General features: G+C 38.6%; 1 long non-coding RNA gene across 2 annotated transcripts in view; it reads left to right on the plus strand.

Moving 5' to 3' along the window:
• LOC122065381 overlaps positions 1–18964 on the plus strand; it is a 23304-nt gene extending 4340 nt beyond the window's left edge. The window contains exons 4-8 of one of the 2 annotated variants that reach the window (XR_006135997.1): positions 743–827; positions 1294–1394; positions 7376–11435; positions 11762–16091; positions 18675–18964. This is a non-coding gene — a long non-coding RNA (uncharacterized LOC122065381). The other variant, XR_006135996.1, reaches the window with a different exon arrangement.
• Positions 18965–19590: the final 626 nt, after the last annotated feature.

Genomic DNA, 19590 nt, shown 5'->3' on the forward strand with positions numbered 1-19590 from the left:
CCCCCCCCCCCCACACAAATATTCTCTACCCTTATTACCAAAAAAATATATATATATTCTCTACCCCATAAATATTCTCTTCCGCTTTCCCTTTCCTTTTTACTGTTGGTTCTTAATTTATGGGTACTCATTGAGGCTAGGGGGAGCAGAGAATTTTAGCTGACCTAACCCTGTTACTTTGTGGAAGGATTACTGAGTTGAGTTGAGTTCAATTGGAAGTGGGATTGCAGTGTCAAAAGGATTATTGCTCTTCTTGAAAGTTACATGGCAGTGTCAGAAAAAACTCCTGTATCTTGATCCTTCCATGGCTCATAATTATTGCTGCTTTGCAAAATTTCTATCAACATTATCTGAACTGGATGTTGTTTGCATTCTGTATGAGGAATGTGTGTTTCTCTTATAATTAATCTTCGAACTCATGTTTTTTCGTGGAGGATATGCCCCTACATCGATAGGGATTGTTGTTGAAATAGTGAGATCGAGTTGTTCTATTTGCTATACTGACGGTGAAAGTTTACTACCTTAGTGATGACCACTATTATGAGACTTTCAGGTTCGGTATCAGTCCTAATGTGATAAACCATATTCTACTATGATAATAAATGTGTCGAAGTGTCAGTACTTGCTTTACCATATTGACTAGGAATTTGAAATTTGATCACCTGTTTTCCTGTGCTGAAATTCTCAGGACCCATCTTTGTTTTCTACTTCTTACTTTCTAAGTTTGGCTTCCATTGGTTAGACCAGTATTAAAGTGATGAACAGTGATCGGATACCATGGATGTCTCAACTCGGAATATTTCTTTATGGACTGCTGAAAGAAAAAGGTCTCCACTATTACCTCTGAATCCTGTAAATTTTGAACAAGCATTGATTAATGTATAATACTAAGGATATCATCAAAATTAAGCTCGGGTTTTATGACTCAAGTTTATTTTCATCACATGACAGTTTTGTTTCTTTTTTACCTTTTAGAAATGCCATTTTTATTCAGTTCCATAAATGCTGTTTTAGTCATGCATAATTCATTGGGGAGCTCGGCTATAGATTCTTTGGCTGCTGTTGGCTTTATGGATCCTAGACTGGGTATACCGTTGTTGCTAGCCATTCTTTTTTATAATAAAGTTTTCTGCAATAATAAGAGTAGCTCCCATGAAATTTCGGTAAGCTGTCATTGTCTAGTTGTTTGATTCTGTACGTAGTTGAGAATATATACTACAAATCACTTTTCTTTTCCCCCTTTTTCTTGTTTTCCTCCTGTTTTCATCTTAATATGTAACATTTATTTTGCAGGTAAAACTTCTTGAAGTTCTTCCCTCGCTTGCTTCACATTCGGTGATGATACAACTTATTGTTCAGACTATTTTGCCAATGCTTCATAAAGAAGCAAAACCGTATGTCCTCTGTCCGTTTTGTTTTTATGATTTACATTACCTGATTTATTCTGATGGTGTAATTGCCCATGTGTTATTAATGGCTGTGAGGTGTGAATGAAGTATTTATTTCTTATTGTTTTTCTATAATAGTCATACTGTTCCTTTTTTAAGTTCATTAACCTTTCTCTTGAGATATGCTGGTGGAATGGTGGCTATATACTTATATGTAAATTAACCCCCACCCCCACCCAAAAAAAATAGTTGGAATAATTTGTAGTGAGTTTTTTATACCTACCATGTTTGGTTATTTATATTTGTCCTCTGATAGTAGTGCCCAACAAGAATGTGAACATGGTATTGATTATGGCGTTATAGCCTCCACATAGGCTTGCAAGAGTGGGATCTCCAAGTTTAAATTTAAGTAAGCTCAACCTGTAACTTTCTTGATGTCTAAAATTCTACAATTGAATGGGGTGGGTTTATTTGTTGTATGGGATCGAATAAGTTGTGAGCTACTGTTTCCTTATAATTATCTATCACATATTTTTTTTTAGAAGGTGGAGTTTCAAGAGTCATTTGTTGGCAACTTCAGCAATACTAGTTCTAGGTAGATTGGGTAATGCAATCTTGGGTCATGAAACCCTACTTTGGTGATTTTTGTGATCCTGCAAGAATTCTATATAATCCATATCAAAGTTGGGTCGAAAAACAGTAGATATGGTGAACAGTTTGGGGCCCTTTTGGGAGAAGAAAAAAATCAGGATTTGGAAACAATTGTTTTAAATAAGGGAAATTCTGAAGCTTCTATTAAGAGATGATTAAACAGGAACAAATCAAAAGATGAAGGGCTTTTGTGTACTTAACATAAATTCTGGTATTATTTGAAAATAAGAGAACTTAATGTCTTCTTCATTTTCTCGTTAGAGACTTGAAATGAGTTCAAAGACGGAAAAGTAGATGCAGAAATAGAAGACTCAGTCGGACATTCTCTCCGAGTCCAAATCCAATGAAATTCTAGGGTAAAATTCACAATATCCTACCCTATTGAACACAAATGACTGTAATGTAACGCTAGGTACAGATACACAACCCAATAAGGACCACAAACAACTCCAACATTGATACAGTTATTAATATAATACTAAACCCCAAACCCGTAACAGAGATCCAAATTAAATGCCAATCAGTTAGGTCAGGAAAGGGTTCTAAAACCAGCAAATAAAATAGTGAACACTCACTAAGGGTCAGATAATATTCAGGCCTCAAACAACCCTCAAAGTTATAGCTTGAGTTAGTGGCTGGATGATCAGATCTGAACAATCTTGAACTAGATAAGGAAAATAGGAGATTTTCAAGAAATCAATGACCAGACTTGAAGGGGCTCTACAATGCTTATTGAGTGACCTTCTTAGGGTGTCTAATAATACTTTAAATTATGGATTCAAGTGGCTGCAGGATCTGGGAGATATGTCATCTCTGGCCTGCCGCCAGGTTATTCTTGGGTCTGTGGACCTCAATAGTGGCAGCAACAGGAGATGAGGGCTTTTATTCAGCTAGCCTTCAAACATGTCTTGGACAGAGTAAATAACGCTCAGAAAATATATAACAAAGAGAGGAAAGAAAAGAATCGATGGAAGGGGGAGATTGGGACTCTCACCCTCTTATAGCTCTCTCACCTCAACTGCATCTCACAACATTGTTTGTAAACAAACTCTTTCCTTCATACTCAAATCGTGTGGGACTCTGTAGGAGTTGGTGGCAATTTATAGGCAAGAATGCTTGCGATAAAAAAGGAAGCTAGGAAATAGGAAATAATGAAGAAAGGAAACCAATTTGCTTGTAAAGACATACAACTGATTACAAAAGGAATAAACAAAAAAGAACTCAAAGCCTTTAGAACTTCTCAATCGAGCTCCTCTTGCTGTCTTTCTGGCCAAGGCAGAATTAATAGAAAGAAATCCCAATCGGTAGCCTTAAGAAAGGTTTTCTACCCAAGGTAAGGAAGCCCAATTGATCTTGCATATCTTGATGTCTGTGAAATGTGAACCACCTTTGGAACCCCAATTGAGGACTTGGTCTACATCAGATGGTCACCCAAAATAACAAAAGGTGAAATCCCACTAAAGGCCTGAAATTGTGTCTGGCAGAAAGCTTCAGGTCAGACCTGATATTCACAGGAATCACAGAACACGCAAGCTTAAGATTCCAGACTCAACAGCTTGAATTGCTTCTAAGGCAAGAACCATGGTGCAAAATCTCAGTAGAGGAATAGCGAAGGGAGATCGATCCTAGTCTTGTGGAGCTAGTAGCACCACTGAACAGGAGATGTGGACTGAGTTTAGAAACTCAAGTAAAGAAGGAACAAGAAGAAAGAAGAAGGGAAGAGAAGAAGGGATGGCATTCGACCAACCTGGTCTTACAACACAACTGGGAGGTAACCACTCAAACTTCTATTCCATCAAATCTGTTTCGATGATTGGGTTACAAACATATAAATATTAAAGGAAAAAGACTCTATCCTAAAACAATTCCAAAACTTGCTAAGGTTTTCCTATGTATCCTATCCAATATAAAATTAATAATGTCCCAAATAAATAAAGCTTCTTAATTATTCTACTGAACTAACCAACGATAATTGGACCTGGTTCTTCCCTGTTATGGGCCTCCAAATGGGTTTGTAATGGCCAAAGGCAGTGCTAATTCATCAATTCCCCTCGGTGTTGAGATATAACGGTAAAAATAAATGCGTACAAATGGGGAATAGTTCCTCCTTATTTGCAACTCGGATAGAATTAAAAATATGAAGCTTTGGTGCAACAGAGAATCCCAAAGTGGGGTTTCAGTTAGGCTGTTTTTACATCACGGGAGTAACCTGATCTTTCCCTTTGACGGAATGGACAAAGAGCAACCACAACAAAGATTTAAAGAAGCTCAAGGGAAGGCCGAGAAATTATTGTACTCCAACTTTTTTGTAGTCGAGTGAAGACGACCTCGTCTCCACCATGACACTCCTCCTCTGCCGCTTCCAATGCCACCATTATCCCACCCGATTTCTCCAATTAAATCATGGGTGGAGAAGCTGGTGACCTTGGTGCAGAGCATTCTTTCTGTGGATAGATGGAACCAGGAAGATGGAGGTGAAAGGCGGGTTTATAGGTTTGTTTTAAAATAATATGCAATGTCGATAGTGCTCTCAGTTTTGAGCTGTTAGAACATGTGCTTATAAAGGTTTAGCACTATGCTAATAAATCATTAACATCTCTTCAACTCTGTATTTATTTTAATTTATATATATATATATATATATATCATACCAAACATCTACAAAAAGGGAAATGTATCAGATAAATAGAAATATAAACCATACCAAAGAAAGCCTAAAATGGGTATACACCTCAAATTTCGTGGTGCTTACAAACTCTTGGTTTATTTTTTGTTAGTTGAGTTGCATTCTGTGTCCATATAGCCATTATACTCAATGATCTTCGTTTTGGGTTTCAATTTCATTTGGCAACTATCTTATTCCATTTCATTTGCTCATATGGACACTTTTAGTTCTTTGTCATCCCCACAATTAGTTGGGAAAAAGCTGAGTTGTTGTAATATCAAAATGCATCTCAATAATTTTTTGTTATATTTATTTATACCAAGGTATTATATGTTACAGCTATTCGTCTTCTAGGGTTCTCAGTAAGACCACCTTTTTACAGTTCAGGATGAGGTTGTCCCCTTGGAGTCGGGCTCTGGCTTTTGGGCCTGAAGTTCAATGCATGGTGCATGCTGAACTCAAATGCATTGTCATTGTCATGAAACAAAGAGATTTGAAGGCCTTAAGCTGGACAAAACAGAGTTGGAAAGAAGATTGTAAATATAAATCTTAATTACTATACTGAGCCCTAAAAATTCCTGATTTCTGGTTCCAAAGCCGAAACTGGTAGACATCACAAAGTATATAAAATATCGTTACTGACTCCTTGACTTGAGCTGTAATGGATTAATGGTGAACTTTGATTTGGCTTAGCCATTTGAGAAATCCAATCTCTGTTTATCTCAGAGCTATAACATCAATCAAGTGCCTCCTTGGGATTCACTTGAGTGGATTCTAAAGGAATATCATCTGATGATTCCACTTTCAATGGGCGTTCACTTGTGGGGGAGCAAGTGTGATGATCTTGATCTGAGATGCAATGGGGAGCTACTTCAAGAGTGTTCTGGTCTCTATTTTTTTTTATTAGCCTGATTAACAGGGATCTTGAACTGATTTATAAAATAGAACCACCCCTTACCTATAGTAGTTTAGTAGTTTGTCCATCACCTTTTCTGCACACTTAGTTTCTAGTGTTGAGCCTTGTAATGCAGATGTAATCTATGGTCCAGATCGTGTGGCTGAGATAAATTGTGACTATTTTTTGTTCAAATCATGTATGTCAGGGCTGTATATTCCTTTAATTAAAGTTTGGGGGGGGGGTAGCATTATGTAATTTTTTCTTATAACACCAACAACAGTTCTAAGAGCCAATACCAATGCCAAAACTATACATAATTGAATATAACGATCAAATGCACCACAATTCTATCCTCCTCCTGCACATTATAGGTGCACCACATCCTTGTTTATTATTATCGATTTGTAAATAAATGTTATTTGAATTGTTGGAACAATCCATTTGGGTGAGGCTATGCTAGTTGACCCATAGGAATTTACAAATCTACTCCATTCCTTCACCCGAATAGTTATCCAAGAAAAAGGGTTTAAACTAACGTTAAGGCTGTGTTTGGATGCCATAAATGAAAATCAAAGAAAAGAATCGATAAAAGAAAATAAAATTTTCATGTTGTTTTATTGTAGAAGAAGAGGAAAGAACAAAAATATATCAGAAAGCATATAAAAAGAAGAAGAGAGAGGTGTGCGAGAGAAGAAAGAAATGGGTATGCCAGGTGGGGGAGAAAGAGAGGGGGCTTCCCATTGTTTTATCAAACACCGAAGAGGATCTGCAACCTTGAATAGGCTTCCGAAGATGATCTCAAGCCCTTATATAGGGTAGGATATGACGATATTGTTAATGAGAATTTCAACACTAAACACTAAACCCTTAGACCTTCGATGGGTTCCTGAATCAGCCGGATCCCCTTGGAAAGGTTCTCGGAGAAATCATCCACCATATTCTTGAGTTGGGAGTTCCAAAACTTCAACTAATCAGGGTTGCAATCCACCAAGACTAATTTGAGTCCCTTGTGCTTACAATCCATATAGATGCTGCACAATGAAACAGATTTCCATCTATAGAGATTATTGAGTGATCTGCTTCTGGATATGTTTGGGTGCTCTCTCTCTCTCTCTCTCTCTCTCTCTCTCTCTCTCTCTTAGATAACTGTTCGGGTGAAGGAGTGGAGTAGATATGTAAATTCCTGTGGGTTAACTAGCATAGCCTCACCCAAATAGATTGTTCCAACAATTACATAACATTTATTTACAGATCGATAGTAATAAACAAGGATGTGGTGCACCTATAATGTGTAGAGGAGGATAGGGTTGTGGTGCATTTGATCTTTATATTCAATTATGTATAGTTTTGGCATTGGTTTTGGCTCTAAGAACTGTTGTTGGTGTTATTGCTTAATGTGTTTCAAGTCTAACTAGCGGCAGCAACAAACATATGGTTTTCTGACTTAGTGATGCAGCTTTAAGGGATTAATGATTTTACTCTTGCCTCTTCATGGGAAAGGGATCCTAATATTCATTAAGAGCTCTCTTCATGTTAACATAAGATTTTTTGGACCATGTACTTGGAGATACACAATGTTTCTTATTTGCCAGGTTGAAATCTGAAATAGATTTTTCTCTCTCGAAATTATTTTTTTCTGATATCTTTCATGTTGTGTACTTATTATTACGTGATTGAATATATTTCTAGAATTATCAGTGGATTTCCTTTGCTAGACTCAGCAAATTCTTGTTTTCTTGTTTGACTGAGTTTTTTTATGTATTTTGAGTGCAGTTTCTTTTTTTAGGTCCTGGCAACAAGAAATGAACTGTGTAATACATTGTTTCCACAATTTTGGCTTTGAATTGGAGATGGGATGGAAAGAGAGGGTGATAAAAATTTCAATGAAGGAACTCATTCTAATATCCTTACATCTGTTTTTCTTGCTCATTCAAATCTTACAAGCTTGTATTTATTGAATTAGAATCATAAATGCTAGATACAGAGAAAAAGACCTTTTGCTACCAAAGCTTTTGGATTTCTTTGATTCTACCTTGTACTTTTCATATTGCTGCAGAAGAGCCTCGTTATAACTTACAACTTTGGTTTTTTTCCTTACTGCACGGGAGGAGGAGCTCATCTCCATTTAAAGTTTTCCTGAATAAATTATCTGTTGTTTTGTCCTTGATATTTTCTTTCTGGTGGTTCTTGTATAACTGTTTTAGTTATCTATGAAGCATATTATTTTTTGAAGGTAATCTGACTTAAATATCTTTCTCCTTGGGTGTACCTTGCCCCCCAAAGTTAGACTAACCATTTTGGATGGTTTCAGTTAACTCAGGGATTTTCTTCAGCTTTCCTTCCCCCCCCCCCATTTTATTGTTCTATAACACGCTTAGCTTGGTGATGTCTTCATACATGTGATTATTATGGATTTCTAATTATTTTAGCGTCTTAAGTATACACATTTTATTTGACCTTGAGACTTTGTAGAGGGATAAATTTTACTGAATGAATCAGTGTGTGATTATCCTGATCTAATGATTGCAGACTCCGTTACACCCCCCCCCCACAATTTTTTTTGTATGAGTAGTTTTGTTTGCTTTATTTATTGAAATGGCTGCTACACTCACACCATTATCTAGGTTCTCTTCTACAATGTTAATCATGTGTTACTTCCTGGTCTAGATCTCCATCTGAGAACCTGATGCAGATGCCTTGATTTGGCTGGACCGGACTGACCCACTATGGAGGCCTAAGCCAAGACACAACCAACCCAAAGATATTCTGGTCTGATCAAGATTGGTAGTTGATATTTAGGAAAGCAAATTAGTATATTTGATTTTCTTTACTTTAGAAGTAGATACATCATACATAGAATTTCTTTTGCAATTAGTTAGTTTCCATTTTAGATTTATTCCATCTTTACTTTGCTTTCCAATTTTATGTGAGGACTTCTTCTTTAAATTGCTATAATGATTATGGAGTTTCAGTTTTGAATAAAAGAATTGAATATTTGAATTAATGATTGAGACTGTGGCTACTGTGAGCCTTGCATATCCCCCCTCCCACTTTGATCTTCTTCTTCTTTCTTTTCTTTCTTCATCTTCTCTTTTCTTCTTCTTCTTCTGTCTCTGTTTCCTTGTTCACAGCTGCTAGTTTTATTCACCATCTCTACTGGGCAGTAATACCAAGCACCGAAAGAAGGCTTGTTGCACCTTGTCCATTACCGGTTGAGTCTGAGATTTTGGTTGAAGGCTGCTTCCTTGGGGGCTATTCAAACCATAGAGAATCCCCTCCAAAGTCATTCTCTGTTGTGGGCTGCAAGACTGATTTCAGGACTGAACCCTAAAATACCGCCAAGGTTCTATTTCAGGTTCCTCCTGCAGCCTTCCAATCCGCAGTTCCAAGTGTTAGTCTTGTGGGGTTTGTTAGAGCTTCTTCCAGAGAATCTTCGCCTGAAATTTCAGAGCAAACAGAGGCATGATGAAGGTTTTCTGTTGATCTGAAGCTCTCCCTATTTGCCGCCCCTGTTTTGATCCAAGGAAGAAGACAACCCCCATTGTGAGATAGGTTGTTTATTCCCTTTATTCTAATTTCCTATTCTACCCCTCTATTTGCCTTTAATTTTCCCATATCCAATACTACTATTTTACTTCCTAATTTACCCCCACCAAATAATTATAAACTCCTTTTTAAGTCTCATCTCCCAAATACTTCATTAATAATTTGTTTATTTACGATACTGCCACTGGAATTTGATTTTTCAATTTTCTACTGCCACTGCAATTTGATTATTCAGTTTTCTTATTTGAGTGGGCCCATTAAACAAACCGAACAGGGTTTTCGTAAACCCCAGTTCTGCATTTAGTGGTATCAGAGCCAAAACATTCCTAATGCTATGGTGATTAACAATGATCTTCTTCAATGGATTGGTTCATATAGAGAAGAGATTGATACAACTATTGCCAATCTCACTGAACGAGTGACTACCTTAGAGAGAAGTGTCAACATGCTCAATAATAATGTCACTTCTTTGGAGACTGTGATGACTTCTTTATAGGCTTCCATTAACAGGTTGACAGTTTCTGAGAAAGGAAAGAGTCCCATGATATCTGAGGATTCTTCCAACTCTGTCCTGCAAGGGTTGCCACATGTCACCCCACACCCATTGCCACACGTTCCCCTTCCACCACCACCACCATTACCACCATATGGGACTGGACGATATGATGACAAACCAGACAAGGTAGCGAGATTGGACGTCCTTGATTTTTATGGTGACCACAGTCTAGAGTAGTACCTTCACAGTTTGGAGATTTTCTTCAAATGGTATAACTTGACAGAGGCTAAAAAGTTGATATTTGCATAGGGAAAATTGAAAGGAACAGCTCGTGTTGGTGGATAAAACACCAACAGCAAAATCGGACTTGAGATTTGGGGTAAGTTACTACATGGGCTGAAATGCGAGGTGCGATAGACAGAAGATTCCAACCGACCGATTACAAGCAACGTGTACATCTCAAATTTGTGCAGTTGAGACAAGACAATATGTCAGTTGAAGAATACGTGGCCAGATTCTACTATTTAGCCACTCGATCTAGCTTTGAGTGGGACGAGGAAGTCTTCGCAGCGCAATTCTGCAATGGTTTGCATCCACAGATTAGTGCCGCACCGGCCGCTAGTAGATTGTCTACCATGGAGGATGCAATTCAAGAGGCCTATCAGGTTGAGGAAAGTCTTAAGAGGCCCTACACTCGGAGGGCTTTTCCCGATGCATATTCTAGAGGAGATGCCTCATGCCCACAACAATCTTCTCCTCTAGAGAAATCGGGTTTGGTTAATAAACCCCAGGCTAGTGGTTCTTCATCAACGCCTACACGATCGGCTCGATCAGCTCATCCATATTTCCCTCCGTGTCGTGGTTCTGATAGACCTTACTCCCCACCTCACCGTGGCTATGACAGGAACTCAGTATTTCCAAAAGAGGCTATTCAATGCTTCACGTGCAAGGGATACGGGCATCGAACTAATCAGTGTCCTAATCGGTTGTTAGTATTCATCGATAAGGACAATTTTATACCCTATGCACCAAAAAAGAAACTGAAAACAGGAACGGTAAATATGGAGGATGAGTGTGAACGTGAGCCTGGTGAGATCAATGATGGTGATAGTGATGACGAGCGTCAACCATTCTATGTGATCCATCCTCGTTTGACTACATAGAAGGTTCCCGAGGAGGACGATTGGCGTCGTTATAGTATCTTTCAGACTATGGTGCGATGCAATTATAACTTATGTAATATGGTGATCGACCCCAGTAGTTGCACCAACATCGTTGCTGAAGATGTTCGTAAGTTGGGTCTGAAAACGGAGCCTTAATCGAATCCATACAAGGTTGGGTGGCTGAACAACACTAATTTAAAAATTAATGAAAGGTGTGCTCACGTATTCCATTGGTGGACTGATTGATCAGGTGCAGTATGATGTTCTCCCTCTGAAAGTCTATCACATTCTTCTAGGGCGCCCATGGTTGTTTGACAAGAAAGCCAAGCATTGTGGATATGAGAATATCTACTCCTTTCAGCATGGTGGACTTGAGATGAAGTTTCTCCCGGCAAAGGATCTTCCCCCATTGAAACTCAAGAAGACAGCTAGTACTTTCCTCCTCAGGTGCATTGACTCCGACGGCATTCTTGGACCTCATCCAAACTCAACGGAGTCGAGTTCTTTTCAGAGGAGGCGAGCTGATGCAGATGCCTTGGCTGGTTGGATCATACTGACCCACTATTGAGGCCTAAGCCAAGACACAACCAATCCAAACCGATCAATCCGATATTCTGGTCTTGTCAAGGTTGGTAGTTGATATTTAGGAAAGCAAATAAGTATATTTGATTTTCTTTACTTTAGAAGCAGATACATAGGATTTCTTTTGCAATTAGTTAGTTTCCATTTTAGATTAATTCTATCTTTACTTGCTTTCTAATTTTATGTGAGGACTTTTTCTTTAAATTGCTGTAACGATTATGGAGTTTCAATTTTGAATGAAAGAATTGAATGTTTGAATTAATGGTTGAGACCATGGCTACCGTGAGCCTTGCATATTCCCCCCTCCCACTTTGATCTTTTTCTTCTTTCTTCATCTTCTCTTTTCTTCTGTCTCTGCTTCCTAATTCACAGCTGCTGGTTCTATTCACCATCTCTTCTGGGCAGTAATACCAAGCACCAAAAGGAGGCTTGTTGCACCTTGTCCATTATTGGTTAAAGTCTGAGATTTTGGTTGAAGGCCGCTTCCTTGTGGGCGATTCAAACCCTAGAGAATCCCCTCCAAAGTCATTCTCTGTTGTGGGCTACAAGATTGATTTCAGGACTGAACCCTAAGCTACCGCCAGGTTCTATTTCAGGTTCCTTCTGCAGCCTTCCAACCCGCAGATCCAAGTGTTAGTCTTGTGAGTTTGTTAGCGCTTCTTCCGGAGAATCTTCGCCTGGAATTTTAGAGCACACAGAGGCCTGATGAAGGTTTTCTCTCGATCTGAAGCTCTCCCTATTTGCCACCCCTGTTTTGGTCCAAGGAAGATGGCAACCCCCATCGTGAGATAGGTTGTTAATACCCTTTATTCTGATTTCCTATTCTACCCCTCTATTTGCCTTTAATTTTCCCATATCTCATACTATTGTATTACTTCCTAATTTACCCCCACCAAATAATTATTAACTCCCTTTAAGTCCCATCTCCCAAGTACTTCATTAATAATCTGTGTATTTAGGATACTGCCACTGCAATTTGATTATTCAGTTTTCTTATTTGAGTGGGCCCATTAAGCGACCCGAACAGGGTTTTCTTAAACCCCGGTTCTGCATTAGAACCAACAAGTGAAAAAATAGAACCAAACCTGGATTGGAATCACTGCCAATCAATCTACTGCATCACCACATTTGGGCTGGACAAATCATCATAAACTGCTACACAGGCTAGAAGGCAAGCAAACCAATTTCATTCTAACGTAAATCGTGTACAGGGCTGAAGCCCCCTACAACCTTATATAAAAAACTCCAAAACAGACTCAAACTAAGCTTAAAACTCCTCCAGCCAATATATTTCCATGGAGGTAATCTTAACTGACTAAATCTCTGCATAAAATAAAGGAAAACAGCTTAAAACAATGCTGGACTGATAGAAACCTATTTCATATTAACTAAAACACTTAAATAAAAATTAAAATACAGAAAGACTCTAACTAGACTAAATAATAAATTAAATCCTGTATTCCCACCTCCTACTCATATTTTAGGCCCATTAAAGTGGTTTTTTAGGCTATTACAAAGAAAGACCATTGGACCTAAGGCCCAGCATATATGTAACACAACCAAAGCATATTTCCACTAAAATAACAGACTTCTGTGTTTTATCTGCATCAGGAACCAGGTAAGACTCCAAATTCCAAAATGTACAAAAAGTACATGGGGGTCGTGTGACTCTTTTATTTTACAAGTCTTTGATGATAATTGAGTTACCTATTCAAAAAACCAAAAAAGATAATTTATTGTATACTACTGTTTTGAAGTTCTCTCTAAAACCTTTGTTGGATCTGACATGCTTTTAAGGAAACTAAAATTAATTCAGCAATAAAGCACCTAGTAAGTCTTTCCCATCTTCCTGTTTTCTCTATTTTCTCTGTTTATCTTTATCTATTTTTCATGTGCCTATCATGTGCCTTCCTCATTAAAGCTACATCTGAGAGCGATAAAATTGTCAGTTGACTCTTAACATTATAATCTTATATGAACTCATGTTGTTGGTGTTATTGCTTAATGTGTTTTATCTAACTACAGGCAGTAACAAACTTATGGTTTCCCGACTTAGTGATACAGCTTGAAGGATTTGATGATTTTACTCTTGCCTCTTCATGGGAAAGGTATCCTAATGTTCAGTACGACGTCTCTTCATGTTACATAAGATTTGTTGGACCATGTACTTGGAGATATACAATGTTTTTTAATTACCAGGTTCAAATCTGAGATAGATTTCTCTCTCTTGACTTTATTTTTTTCTTATATCTTTCATATTATTTACTTATTCTTATATGACTCTGAATATCTTTCTCGAATTATCAAAGGGATTTCCATTGCTAGACTGAGCAAATTTTTGTTTTCCTGTTTGACTGAATTTTTTATGTTTTCCAAGTCTAGTTTCTTTTTTTGGGTCTTGGCAACAAGAATGAACTGTAATAAATTGTTTCCACTATTTTGGCTTTGAATTGGAGGATAGAAAGAGAGGGTGATAAAACTTCCGATCAATGTAAATTCATAGATGATAATAGACTATAAATTCATAGATGATAATAGACTATGTTCCTTTCACCCCAGCTCGCCAAAAAAAAAATCCTACATTATTAGGCCATATAATTTTTTTTTTCAGAAAAAATGTTGGGCATGCTGCTGAGTTGGCAACCACAAGTCAGTCTGTTTTTCTCCCCACCCTTAGGAAATGAGGATTCAATACCTCTCCACCAGGGGCGGCTAGAGAGGGATCAATCAGTAAGACACAAACAGGAGAGAGAGTAAGGAGAGGGGCCAGAAAGAGACAAAATAGGAGATAGAAAGTGAAACCCCATATTATTTTCCATGAAATAAGATAGGACCAAATCATTATAAATTTCCAATCCTACAACTGACATTTGAATCATGTTATCAAGGATTTCAATGAACGTAAGGCTGTACAATCTACTGATATCGTCCTTCTAAATTTTCTAATCACTTGGTATCCCACGTAGGGTAAGATTTACATATTACTACTAAAAAAAATAAAAAATTGCATCTGAAAATTGTAAGGTTTCTCAATTTGAAATTTCTAGTGGTTTGGTATCTGTATGGCATAGGTTTACATCTGAAAATTATATGCAGTTTTCTCCAATTTAAATTTCTAGCCATTTGGTATCCATATACCGTAAGATTTCCATTTGAACCTCGCACTGCCTCAAGATAAAACTCGTAGAACTTGGATAGGGATAGAGAAGAACGAGAGAGGGTAGGGGAGAAAGGGGAGGGGGAGAGGTAAAGAGAAAGGCAATGAGAGGGAGAGGGAGAGTGCTGAGGGGGGGGGGAAGAGGAAATCAACGAATTTGAAAGTCTATTTCCGAAGACATGAGTCAGTACATGGATTCAAGATCTACCGATTGAAGACCTCATCCAGGTGTGACTGTCTCGTCTTTTTTTCCTGAACAAGAAAAGAGCCTCGGATGGTTGACTCACTCTTGCATCTGTGATCTGTGAGTTGTTTCATAAGATACTTGCCTCCTCATTCTTGCCTTATTCTCTTCTTCCGATCCCTTTTATTTGGAGTTTATTGATGTTGTTACGCAGGTGAATGTTGTTCTACTTTCAAATATGATTACAAGTTTCCTCTTATTTCTATGCTGGCCACGAAGGTATGTGTATTTCAAAGACCTTCTTGGTGTCATTGCATCTTTAACTGATACACCTTCGGCATTTGGTGACGTTATGTGTAAACTAGATTTTTGCCTTTTCTTGTGGGGTGGAATTTTTTTTCCTGAAAAAATTAGGTTCCAAATGTTGTCCATGTCTTTAATTTTTGTTCCTTTCTGAGTCTGTTTCATGTTGAGATAAAAGATCTTAAACAATGCATATCTCCTAGAAAAATTTATAAATTGTTCTATCATGTTGGTTTCCTATTTTTCAGTATTTCATAAGCCATTTCATTTCTCAAAGTTTGTTATAACTGAAACCAGGGAAATACTGCTATTACTTTGTAGCTTATCAGGGGATTCTTTTTGTTATTATAGTGTAACATTTTGCATTCTTCCTTGCCTTTTTAGGTATATTTTCTTTCAGGGGTCATTGTTAATACATTTTTTTATTAATATCTTCTTGTCACTTTTTGTAGAATTTTTTGCAGATTATAGTTGCAACCCCTGGCAGGTTATTAGATCACATTGAGAACAAATCTGGCTTCTCCGTTCTCTAGATGGGCTTGAAAATGCTTGCACTTGATGAAACTGCCCACTATTAGATTTAAGATTTTGGTAAGATATAGAGAAGCTTGTTGATTGCATACTACGTCAAAGACAGTCCTTGCTGTTTTCTGCTACTCCTCCAAAGAGGTTTATTTGTTGAATTACCCTTTCAAGTTTTCTTCATTCAAAGTCAACTTTTTGTACTTGCTGTAGACAACAAATAGAAATATGTGCTTTTCATTGATACGGTGGATCTTGGTGGTGTGGAAACTCATGACAAGGTATGAGTCTTCAATATTGAAACTTTGGTGGTGGGGAAACTCGTAACAGGGTATGAGTCTTCAATTCTGATTTTTGGTTGCTTTATTTATCAATTTGTCAACAAGTGCCACCTTATGTGTTATACCCATACCCAAAAACCCGGGCTAATTTCAACTTTTGTACATGGGTGATGCAACCAGGTGACAACCACTAGTAACTTATGGATTTGCCCGGCTCATTACATGGAAGGACTACAAACCATTGAAGGAGTTAAGGTATGTACTCTACCATTAAAGAGAATTTTCCCGAGCCTTGTTAGTGAAATGTTCCAAGAGGTAGAGCCCACACACCGAAAACACCTTGAGAAGGCCCCACTCAACTTAAGGAACCATTTCCTCACAAGGGTGACCAGTTCAGCCTTCACCGGCTAATGGTCACCAGCTGATGGAGCATCCACTGGTGAGAATACTGGCCGAAAACGGGTTAATTTACCGTGGGACCCGGGTCTTCGTACCCGTGCACATCAAACCACCCCCAATAGTTGGGACAACCTATTGGGGAATAGATTAATGTATCCGGATACCTTAAGGTGGGCCCGTTAGAGCGGAATAACCCGGTATTGGGTAAAAACCCATTAATTCCCCAAACAGCCCTTAGTGGGACTTAAGTGGCTATAAATAGGGCTCTTACCATTCATTTCTTCTCCTACCAAAATAGAAAGAAGGAAAGGGAGAAAGAAGAAGAAGAAGGAGAATGAGAGCAAGGGAGGAAGGAAGGAGGAAAGCTAGGGCTCCATTCTTGAGGTAAGCCCACATGCTCATCTCTCCACACACACACATAAATCTCTCTCTCTCTCTCTCTCTCTCCTTCCCATTTCACTCTTTATTGGAAGTAATGGAGACCCAACCAAATCCCACCTACCCAACCATAAAGACTACATAATGGGAGGAGGAAATTAGAGTAAGAGACCTACATTGGCAAGGTTATTCACTCAACCTTGGGTCTAAGGACAAATCCCTATGAAACCCTTCACCAAAACCCTAGGAATTAGGAATTTGAGCAAATTCTCTATGACCTAACATCCTAACCTAATCCTAAGTTGGGGAAAATGAAATTAAACCTATGTATAGTGTGTGAGAGTGATTTCATGAGCCATTAATGACCATTCCATGAGCTCAACCTAAGTCTTCCCCAATTTAGCTTAACCTAGACTTGTGTATTGAGTAAATTGGGTGTATCTTGAAACCCTATGTTAATCCACTTACTAATTTCACTAAACCTAAGCTAAGTGAAGTGTGTGAGGATGCCCAACATGAAAACCAACCCTAAAATCACAAAACCCAATTTGTAAACTATACAAAAGAGGGAGAAGGGAGGAATGGAGTTGGGAAATGACACCTCACTGAAAAATACGCATTTCCACCACCATACACAGAGGCCACAGGGCCAATAGGGCTGATCTAGGCTAGAAACCCCTAATTTTAATTTCACCGACTGATAGTCACCGGCTAGCCGGTGAAGGCAGGGACCATCCACTGGTGAAAATATTGCAGGATGTGCATTCCTTTTGGATTTGTCCACCGGTGAACTCACCGACGGATGATCATCCACCAGTAACCATCCACCGGTGAAAATATTGCAGGATGTGCACCCCTTTTGGATTTGTCCACCGGTGAACCATTTTAAAGTTATATTTTTATCCTTTTATTGGGGCATGAGTGCTAGTGTCCCACTCCTATTTGAATAACCGAATAACCTAAAAACATTATGTATCCTAGGAGTGGAACTGAGAAATGACGGGGGCATGCAACCCGAAACCATCAACTATCTACCGTCATCTAAAACTCGAGGTGAGGGGATTTTGTGTGCTTTTATGGAATGCTTGTATCATAATGCATATGTGGATGAGTTTTATCATTTTGCATATTATTAATATATTATTCTGTATGTGAAGTGTTGATGTGGCGTGAGAATGTGGATTATGATTGTGCATGTGTGTGTGTGACTGGGATGCAAGGTGGTCTGTGGTGGGTGCCTACTGCACTGTATGCCCAGGGTGTGTGTGCATGTGTATGTGGAGACTGGGGTGCAGGGTGGCCAACGGTTGGAGCTGGCGGCACTGCATGCTCAGGGTGAGTGTGTGTGTGTGTATGTGACTGGGGTGCAAGGTGGCCAACGGTTGGTGCTGATGGCACTATATGCTCAGGGTGAGTGTGTGTGTGTGACTGGGGTGCAAGGTGGCTAACGGTTGGAGCCGACGGCACTGCATGCTCAGGGTGTGTGTGTGTGGGTGAGTGTGAATTATGTTGTGGCATATTAGAATGTATTGGGCTAGGATAACCACCCTGGTGCTACAACCCTTGCCAATAGGGGTTAATGTATTGGCTAATCCTCTTGTCCGACGGTCCATGGTTGGGGACGATTTTCGGTGACTGAGGTGCGCAGATGCCAACATCGTGATAGACCCTCACGCGATGTTTGATTCGGTGACGAGTATACCCTACATGCGATGTTGGATTCGATGTGGTATTACGGGAGGGTTATTAATAGGGGTTTGCCAGGTAACGATGTGGTTCCAGAACTGGCACGCTCCTGACTCGCAACTAGCTTGTATCCCTGAGGACTGATAATGTACATTCATGACTGGGGATAACACCTATGTTGCAGTAGCACTTATACCCCCTTTGAACTTAGAATTGCTTGATAATAAATGGATCATGTCATTGCATTCATATTGATGTGGTCGGGCATGAATATTTATACTATTGCATTTTCTTGAATTGTCATCATTGCTTGTGTATGTTACCCCCCTCACTGGGCTTCGTGGAAGCTCACCCCATTTGTTGCAATTTTTTTAGATGGTAGAACCAGTGCAGAGGCAGGCTTAGGACTTCAGTGGCAACAGTAAGGCTTGTGTCCGCGAGACACCATGCTGATGGACATCGCTTCCTTATTGTCAGTTATTTATCCTTATGTATTATTTATAATCTCGTAATGCCTAGGATCGGAATTCCAATGAATTTTGGTATATGGTAATTATCATTTAGTGAATCACCAGTAGTAAAGTTTACAAATCTTATACGTGTATTCTGATTTTAGTTGTGATTTTGGGGCATTTACGGATTGGGTTATTGTATCTGTGATCCTGGAGGGTTAGGCTGACTGGATATGGGTATCTAGTGCCGTATACCTTTGCTTAGAGGAGGCGGGGTGTGACATTATGAATTTTGTTTCATCAAATAAATAAATTTATTGAAAGAAGAAAACTTAAATCAACCAAGTGTCTTCAGTGGATTGCCTCATAAGATTCATGAATGTTTCATGTTTAGTTTCATCTGAAATGTCCTATCATAGAAGCTTCGTTGTTATGTTTGTCATTGTTCTATTGATACCATTCACCATGTAGGATCTAGTGACTTGGTCTTGAAAATTTTGAGACCTGTGTTTTGTACTTTGCACTACTGATATGGATGGAATATCATTGTTCTAATTGTGGCAAGCTGCTCTCGCCCTGGGTTCTACTTACATAATGTCATTTATGTGTTGCACACAGTTATTTTTATAGAAAGAGAATTGGGAGCCTTACTCTTACATACCTTTTGGATTGCTGAGTGCTGGTTAAACAATTATATATTTTTGCACCTCATGAACTCCATTTTCAAATAGTTCACCAGCTTTTGAAGGAGCATATCACACATATGCTCGGTTACTCGGTTGAGATGCTATTACTTGCTTACTTTAATTTGATAATTAATTTTTTTTTTCTTGGTTTAA

The sequence above is a fragment of the Macadamia integrifolia genome, unplaced genomic scaffold (assembly GCF_013358625.1).
Source record: "Macadamia integrifolia cultivar HAES 741 unplaced genomic scaffold, SCU_Mint_v3 scaffold1989, whole genome shotgun sequence".
NCBI lineage: Eukaryota > Viridiplantae > Streptophyta > Magnoliopsida > Proteales > Proteaceae > Macadamia > Macadamia integrifolia.